Here is a 10,152-nt window from a genome sequence, read left to right on the forward strand (position 1 = left end):
ATACATATACATTAAATAACAACTGCAGTAATAATACTCATTTAAACTGAAAAAATTCACAATAACGAGTATTTCTAGTACTTAAGTACTTATCTATGGCCACATCCTTTATTACTTCAATTTCCAACTTTCAAATTGCTTTTCATAATATGCCATAAGTAATTATAATGCATGAATATTAGTGAATCAATGTGTCAACATTAATGCCATGCCCGCAGTTTACTTTACATTCTCATTACCTGTACTTGATGGATCCCAAGGTTGGTCACTCAGACCATCATTCTTCTGGCCCTCATCTAAAAAGAGGCATTTACGCTGAGTCTGTTGCAACTGCCTAAGATTATGCGATGCCACAGTAATCAGAGGTACCACCGCGGTGTCTCTTTGCTGGGATTCATCAAAAGTAAACTTTTGGGATCCCCAGATTGGCACATCCCACGCAGAGTGTACATAATACTAGAACAACAGAAGTGTCCCTTTAGATGCTGATTCACCAATGAGTGAAAGTATTAAACAGCCTTAATGTAGATGCCTACATAGTGAATGGAGCAGGGAAGACTTATAAGTGAGAAAAACTTTATACTGTTTCCCTAAAGTTATGAATTTTTGGGCTTATTATGAGAAACCAGTAAGAGAAGTAAAACCACCAGCACATCCGGACTTCATTGCATGTACAAATATTTAAAATGGTTGGCAGGTAGATACTAACCTAAACTATTGAGGATTTTAAAGTCATTAATGAACTAAAGCAAATTGACCTTGTTTGGAAGACTGTTAGCTTCCATGACAGGAGGGAGTAGAAAGATTGCTTTGACTATTTGATTTACTATGTTGACTGCTGAAAGAAATGAATAAGGCCAAATTAGGTATTCCAAACCAAAGGCCAAGAACAATGATGACCATTTCATTAATTGAATGCTTACAAACAGCCATTCTAATTTCCCTCTCCTAGATTGATAAATGAATGAAATAAACTGTTTACAAAAAATATGGATGATTTTTGTAGGTGAAAGGTACTTACATTTATTTTCCCTCCAAATATACTGAACCGCCCATAACACAGAGAGTTGAGGATGTTACATTTAAGGATTTGAGGTGTATTAACTTCATCGTTATTCTCTTTTTCTTTTGCTTCAAGGACCCCTCTAATGATAAACAATTCAAGGTGTCAAATAAGTATATTAATAAGCAACACAAAAATGAGACAACATATGATTTCTCTAAATAAAGTCAAGATATGCATGCTATGACACTTCAAATAAGTAATAATCACAAAAAATATTTATTCTTATAGATAAGAGGGATAACTTTGAGTATAGCCATCTCTTCAACTTCATTCTCTAAATGTCATTTGTCCCTTCCATCTAGTAAGATGACACAAATTCACACAAATCTGTTTTCAATGAAGGCAAAAACAACTCTGGCCCTTTAAGGAATAAGAATTCATTAAATAAGGGGAAAGGAATTAAGCAAAATATTCGTATGCAGTGATTTGCTGATTATCCAACAACTTCTCATCCAATGGCTGGATTAGTTGTTGGTCCAAGAAGGTAGCATTCCTTAACCTCCTATCTACTTCTATTCCTTCCCCTCTTGCCTTGATGTTAGTGTCTAATGACATTCAATCTATTACCAAAATCATTCCTTCCACACTGAAGTAATTTATTCATGAAAATTATGATCATCAATATGATAAATCTTTAAAAACATCCCTACATATTATTAAGACTCAATGCATATGCATCTCTAACTAACAATTTTTTTTCATTTTCTTCAAAATGATTCTAAAATAAGAGGACCTAAATTTAGCTGTAATTTTGAATTGGCTGAATGCTGGAGAAATTGGCTGAATGTTGGAGATGTAAACACAATTTAGTTTATGAAAGCATGGATAGAAGGTATCTGTACCAAATACTTGGAAGTAAGGGTGGTCAGTGTACTCAATTTGATAGATCTGGGGCTTTTGTGAGAGGGCTTGGGTGGTGAGGTCTGGTTGCTGGCACCACTGCAACCTCCAAAAGGCCAATTAAATTAAACCATATGCTACTAAAAACCATTGCAGTATTTGATTCACTCCTGATCAATTTGCCCTTTAATTATTATCTTCTTTTTGGAGAGCAAAGGGGGGTACTGATGGATAGCATTGGAAGACCAATGAGTGCCAAGCCTATAACTACACTAAGTTAATTAGGGATGTTAGTTCAAACCAGTGGTCCTTTTTTTTCTATTGATATGTGGACCATTCGATAAGTTCTTAGGATAAAAATAGAAAAACAAATCATTATGGTAGATTTTTTAACATGATTTTGAGTGTATCAAGTTTTAGCTCAATACACTCTTCCAACTTTTTTAGGCTTTCCAAAAAGAAGGATTTTGGAGGTTATTCAAATTAGGCATCTCTATTGGCCATGACATCCTTGTTCAACATGAATCACTTCCCACCAAGCCATTTTTTCAAGTTTGGGAATTAATTAAGACATTTTGGGCCAAATATAGTGTATATGGTGCGTATTGCAATAATTTGCTTTAAATTCATGATTTATGCCATCAATGCCACACAGGTGTGAACCTAAGTATTGTCTTGATGAAAGAGAATTTTTTTCTTTGGCAAACAAGGATATTTTTTAATATTTTGTCCAACTGGTGCAATAATGATGCATAATACTCTCCATTTAACATTTATCCTTTTTACAATTAATCAATGCAGATTATTCCAAAAGAATCCCAAAAAACTGTGGGCCTCACATGGTCTGCCAATTACACCGTCTTTACCTTCTTTGGAGCTAGATTGCCTGTAGAAACCCAGTATTTTGACTGTTCCCTTCGTTCTGGGGTTTAGTAGTGTATCTATGCTTAGTTATTAATTTTGCTATAGAAAAGCACCAAACCAGCCTCCAAATCGACCACACGATTGCATTTATTCTCTTCTGAGAGAAAATGCAGTGCCCAGTATTTGTGCACAATTGAAAACAATGCACATACATTGGGATATGACTGTGACCTCAACTATTTTGCAAGCTTTGATTCATTGATCACTCTAAAGCATATCACCATATCATGGATTTTGTCAGTCATTTTAGGAGAAGTCATTTCCACTAAATGCCCTAAACAATTTTCATCATTTGTAGATGTACAGCCACATTTTAACTCATTCACTCAATTGTAAATAGTCACAAACACAGGAGCAGATATGCCATGAACTTTCTCCAATATGGTTGTCTTTGATTTCTTTTGATTTTAAGCCTTTTAAGTTGAAGTGCTCAATCACTGCACAAAATTCATATTTTTCCATTGTTCTAAATAAACAAAAGTTGCTTCTTCATTTGATTATGAAAATTAAACTGTGGGATGAATATAGCTGATGCTTTAACAACAGCCTAGTCAGAGATGAAGCTTAATAAAAGCAAACCTTTTTTGACACAACCATCTCTACATCTAGAATTTTCTAATGAATTATTGAACAACCAATGTACATCTATAAATTTTGAGAGTGATGATAATACATGGGTATAAACCTAGAATGTTGATAGAAATAGCAGGCAATTAGTAGGCAGCAACATTTTTAACTATCCAAAACTTTCTACCCAGTTAATTAAATGAATAACTGATTCAAAGAAGTGATGAAGAAAAAACAAATGCATACCCATTTTGCTTCAGGATATATATGAGACATACTTAATGTCTCCATAAGAATATGGCAATAATAGCCCAGAACTTACACACATCCAACTTAATTATCTATCATTTTCAATGATCAACCAGGGCCTTCCCTCAATTTTCATGGATTTTCAGTGCTCTGCTTCCAAATGATTATAATTCAACTGCAAACATAGTTACCGGAAGCCTTTGCTACGTTGTTTAGGATCATTTGCAAACTGCAATGGAGATATATGATCTGATATCAATGATCCCACAGTATAGCATAAGCCAACTTCTGTTAGTGTCCTCTTTGGAATAATATCTTCAACAGAATATATGAAGACAGTCCCTTGAAATTGTTTATTTACCTGAAAATGAGTTTAAAAAAATGCAATTGCCCTTATTAATTTCTTACTTAAACTGAAGAGAATTTTTCACCACAGTCACTCGTGTTGATAATTAATAATTTATATCTAGAAATTACAAAAGGAATTCACACATAGAAGAACAGATATACTTATAAATAATCCTCCATGTATAATAACGATACACTGATAAGCTGACAAAAAAGTGATTTGATAAATTTTTACATAATTTGGCAAATATGTACCAGTAGACTGCTGATGTGTATACATAATGGAAAAATGGCCCAACCGTGAGTTAATTTTGTCAGCAACTCAAAAAGTGTAAACAATATTACTAATGCAACCAAATGGTGGGTCTAATTTGTCCATACTAATTCAGCACTTGGTATTAATATGTTAACTAAAAAGTGATATAAGGTGCTTTTAATCATCAAGATGACAATTAATTAACATTGGTACCCAACATGTACTGAACTTGATTTTCATAAAAGTTTGCTTCAAAGAGATATATATTGTATTTTCAAAATTCACGCCAATTAAATGGAATCAAAGTAACAATAGATATTACATAGTAGATGTTCATGATATTTATGTACTTTCAAAAATTTATTGGTATGGAGATAAAATGAGGCTCTTGTATTTCCCGGGTAGAAATGAAAAATCAGAAAAACTCAATGACTGACAATTAACACTCCAGCCATCTCAATGTGATACATTCAAACTTCTTGAAATAGTTAGACTTGGAAGCATCATTATTTTTTTTACGAGTTCAAATAATTAATATTCAAATTAATAAAATTTGCTAACCTCTAGAGCTATAGGAAGGAGATCCACTTTACTAAGAACAGCATCATCAGTATATGGCAAGAAATTTTCTAGACTCATAAAAGATGCATTGGCTACAGCAGACAGGAATCCAAGATAGTGATTTAAGCGTCCATTTTCATTGATGTATTTCCTCCATTTCCTAAAGAAATATTAGTACATACCATTTAATAGGCTGTCAATTTGCTTTATCACATTTTGCGGTCTTACATGACCTCCTTTTCTTTGTACAAGCATGATTAAAACTCAAATTAATGTTTAAAAATCTTCAGAAGATTGGATGTCTCAAAGTGAAATCAGTACCCAATAAAATGGCAAAATTCAAAGGAGTCGACTCTTGCTAAATGAATTTACGTTATTACATTCTAGTGTTACCTTTTTTGAGGGCCAAAAGGAAAATACGAGAAAAGGTTAATAAAAGAGTTCATTCTGTGACTCAACATCATTATACACAGTAGGGAAAACGCTATATTTTAAAATATATATATTTTTGTTAAGGTGGTTCTCACTTCCTAATAAACCTTATGGTTGAAATGTAATGAAATAATTGACTTTGTAATTCCACACACTTTATTTAAAAACACACGACCCAGGTTTCGACGTTGAACGTCATCATCAGGTGGTCCTCATAGAAGCACGCTGGCTATATACTACCTTGATCAAAAAGTTCCCGGAATTTATTCATAAAATTAAAAATACAAGTTTATTCATCTAAATCTATATTGTCCCCTTCAAAGTAATCCCCATCGACTGCAACACACTTATGCCAGCGCTTGATCCAATCCACGAAACATTTTTTATATTCGGTTTTCGGTATGCCCATCAGTGCTTCCTGCGATTTTTCCATTACTTCCTCTCGGCTGCTAAAACGCGTTCCCCGTAATGGTTTTTTAACTCGATTGAACAGAAAGAAGCCACAGGGAGCCAAATCAGGTGAATTCGGTGGCTGTTGGATGGTATTTGTTGCATTTTTCGTCAAAAAATTACGAATAATGATAGCACTGTGGGACGGTGCGTTATCATGGTGCAAAATCCACGAGTTTTCTGCCCAGATTTCTGGTCTCTTTCGGCGAATTGCTTCACGCAAACGTCTCATAACGCCCAAATAATACTCTTTGTTTACTGTCTGGCCTTCTGGCAAAAATTCATGATGCACTACACCGTTGTAATCCATGAAAACCGTCAGCATTGCCTTCTTTTTTGACTGAAAACGACGTGGTTTTTTTGGTCTCGGCTCATTTGGTGAACGCCATTCACTTGCCTGATGTCTGGAATGCGTGTCGTACTCATAAACCCACGTCTCGTCTCCAGTAATGATCCTTTTGATGAATGTGGGATCGGATTCAGCCTCGCAAATCATGTCTTTTGCGACGTCAACACGGTCTCTTTTTTGCATGAAATTGAGGTCTTTTGGCACCAACTTTGCTGCTACACGACGGAAACCCAAATCATTAACCACAATGTCTTGGGCGGATCCATAGGCAATGTTCAAGTCCTCCGCTATTTCTCTGATGGTTAATTTGCGGTTATTGACCAACATTTCTTTTACTTTATCAATTTTTTCACCGACTTTCGATGTCGATGGTCTGCCACTGCGTTCATCATCTTCGATTGACTCACGACCACTTCTGAACCGCTCGTGCCACTGGTAAACGACCGTTTTTTTTAGAGAATCGTTGCCGAAACACTTTTCCAACATTTCCAACGTCCGTGCGCCACTAAATCCGTTTTTTACGCAAAATTTAATACAAGTTCGTTGTTGCAAATTTAAATCCATTTCTGAAATTGTAAAAAATCGCCAACACACACAGAGATAGATGTACTCTTGGCTACGTAACTTTTGCAAATGTCAAGTTATGACACTAAGATTTAAAGGGAATATCAACAACAGATGTACCAATTTAACAAAAAAAACAGAACTCAAATCGGAACGATGGGAGCGCCACACGGTGGTTATTCCGGGAACTTTTTGATCAAGGTAGTATACCTTCTGATCATAGGAGGGGGGGGTTGGTCAGAGAGGGAGGTCGGAGGGGTAAAAAGGTTACAATGTAGCTGGGAAGAAAAGAGAATTACATTTTTGATTTAGAAGAGTGGTAGGTCTAGGAGTGGGGAGTGGGAGGGATACAAAATTTCGTTGGCAAGATCATCTTTCCAACGGACACATTTCAAAATTTCTAACTGCTCCAAAGCATCGAGCCTTTGACCTTTTTCTTCAAAATGAATAATTTTTGTCACAAAGTCACTTTTGTGATCACTTTCGATGAGGTGTTTTGCAAAGAGGGATGTTATGTTCTTATTTTTTACACATGTTTGGTGTTCTTTAATCCTTTCTTTAAATTTCCGTCCTGTTTGTCCAATATACTTTGTGCTACAATCCGAGCACTTTAACTCATACACTCCACTCCTCTCGTTTTCGGGGACTTTGTCTTTAGTGTGAGAGATCAGGTTCTTAAGGCATGAACGACTGTAAAAGGCACATTTAATTTTTTCTTTAGGTAAACTTTTAATTACTTTTTGAGAAATAGTCCCAAGATATAGTATTCTCCGCCATTTGGCAGTGGGATCTTTTACATGTTCGGGGTTGTAAATGTGGCTTAAGGCTATTTTTGTAAGTTTATTCCGGTAAAGTTTATTTATTAGATCTTCTGAATACCCATTGTTTACTACAACCCCGAACATGTAAAAGATCCCACTGCCAAATGGCGGAGAATACTATATCTTGGGACTATTTCTCAAAAAGTAATTAAAAGTTTACCTAAAGAAAAAATTAAATGTGCCTTTTACAGTCGTTCATGCCTTAAGAACCTGATCTCTCACACTAAAGACAAAGTCCCCGAAAACGAGAGGAGTGGAGTGTATGAGTTAAAGTGCTCGGATTGTAGCACAAAGTATATTGGACAAACAGGACGGAAATTTAAAGAAAGGATTAAAGAACACCAAACATGTGTAAAAAATAAGAACATAACATCCCTCTTTGCAAAACACCTCATCGAAAGTGATCACAAAAGTGACTTTGTGACAAAAATTATTCATTTTGAAGAAAAAGGTCAAAGGCTCGATGCTTTGGAGCAGTTAGAAATTTTGAAATGTGTCCGTTGGAAAGATGATCTTGCCAACGAAATTTTGTATCCCTCCCACTCCCCACTCCTAGACCTACCACTCTTCTAAATCAAAAATGTAATTCTCTTTTCTTCCCAGCTACATTGTAACCTTTTTACCCCTCCGACCTCCCTCTCTGACCAACCCCCCCCTCCTATGATCAGAAGGTATATATAGCCAGCGTGCTTCTATGAGGACCACCTGATGATGACGTTCAACGTCGAAACCTGGGTCGTGTGTTTTTAAATAAAGTGTGTGGAATTACAAAGTCAATTATTTCATTACATTTCAATATGTTATGCAAATTCCACAAAGTTACGCCTGAGACAACAAAACCTTATGGTGTTTTGAAATTTAAATAAAGTCCCAAACACCACTATTTAGGGCTTTTTAGGCCCTTTTTTCCTTGCATAGCACACCTTCTCCTTGCTTTGAGCCACCTGTGTTTTCCCAATATACTTGGTATGATTCTTCAACCATGATTTCTATGATGTGAATCTCTACTAGCTTATCCAGGCACAAACAGGTTTGAGACTAGGATCTCTGGTCAATGGTTAAATGTCCTGTATCAAATAGGCAACTGGGGAAACCTATAATCCCACCACATGAATATGTACTCCTAGTCTTTATTTAGGCTATCCAAAAATAAAAAATAAATAATCTAAATACTCAAATTTAAACCAGTTTATATACCATGAAATTAATTTTTTAGCTTTCTCTACATCCATAGGATCTTCATAGCAAATTGTAACTGCAGGAAAAGTAGTATTCCAAACACGGAAGTCTCTTTCCAATGATATCACTGTAGGGCTGTCTTGAAAATGATTTATGTTGCTTCTCACGAGTAAACCAAAACCATATATTGCTATGCCAAGCATAAAGATCCAGAAAATCCTGAGAAGAAAAATAGATTTTGTGAATACTTTTATCATGAACAAATATGATATCCATACGTGTTAAATTGGAAATACCACCATTTCAGAGGCACCAATTGAAAAAGTACTGATTATTATTTATAAATGTAATCAATTTTCATTATTTTGCTTCCAATCAATAGTGAAATTTTTTATTTTTTGGTTCTCAACATAAAGTTTCATTTTTTAGGTTGCAAAAAATCAATGTATACATAATACATGGGTTTAACCAGTGCCTAATAGTACCTAAGCATATTAACCAGCTGCAGATATGTACTGACACAAGTAATAAAAAATGGAAAATAATATGGTGTTCAGAATTTCAATCTAAATTTGACAACCCTTGATGGTGCCGCAGTCTGACTGAAATGGTTAAATCTCACAAGAATGAAATGAGTACTATGGAAATTGCAAATGCCCAGATATTATGTATGGGCTGGCTGAGGTGGTGGAAAACATGAGTGGCCATTAAGCATTGGCACAATTTTTAGATTTATATTTTCACACATTTTGAATCACTCAGTTTACGCAGATATTGGACAGCCACGGTGGAGTTGATATGTTAGCCTTGCTATCACAAATTACTTTGCTTATTTATCACGGGATAATAAACTGCACCTAGGGCATTACTTATCATATAATGATTCTTATTATATCAGGATTCCAATGTAGGTAATAGAAGGGAAAAAATCAGCTAGGTTGGAAAAAAGGAGGATGCGAATGGACTTTTTAGATAGTTGAAGGTGGGTAGGAAGTGGGAACAAAGAAAGAAATTATAAAGGGGAAACAAAAGAAAGTCCATGCAAAATTTAACACTCAACACATCTTAGGTATTGCCCAAAACGGTACGTTACAGAACTTATCAGTGCTATTTTTGCATTGTTTTCCAATATAAAATGCTTGGTTGGTGGAACACTTACCTCTCAATTACGTGCCACCGAGGATGCAAAATATTACTAATTCCATGAAAAGATGTTTCCCGTGAATACTCTTTAATGTATTTCAAAGAACTCATTTTTCACTAAGACTTCCTTGGATTATTTTTATGGTAGTCAATGGTCTATTTTTTCCTTAATTATCCATTAACCATTATTATTTGTCTTTGTCCTGTAAAAAGTAACCTGTATGAGTTTTGAACTAGTATGGAAATTTATGTTTACATATCTTATTCAAGTTTTTCATTTAAAATCGTTTCTAGAAAATTTGATGACAAATACATGTCAGTTAATGAGATAAAATGTTGCATCGTCTAACAGTGGCATTTGGCTAGTATCTTATTGGTATATCTAAATATATATAATTGCACC

The sequence above is a fragment of the Hetaerina americana genome, unplaced genomic scaffold (assembly GCF_022747635.1).
Source record: "Hetaerina americana unplaced genomic scaffold, ioHetAmer1.1.p SCAF_74, whole genome shotgun sequence".
In the NCBI taxonomy this organism is placed as follows: domain Eukaryota; kingdom Metazoa; phylum Arthropoda; class Insecta; order Odonata; family Calopterygidae; genus Hetaerina; species Hetaerina americana.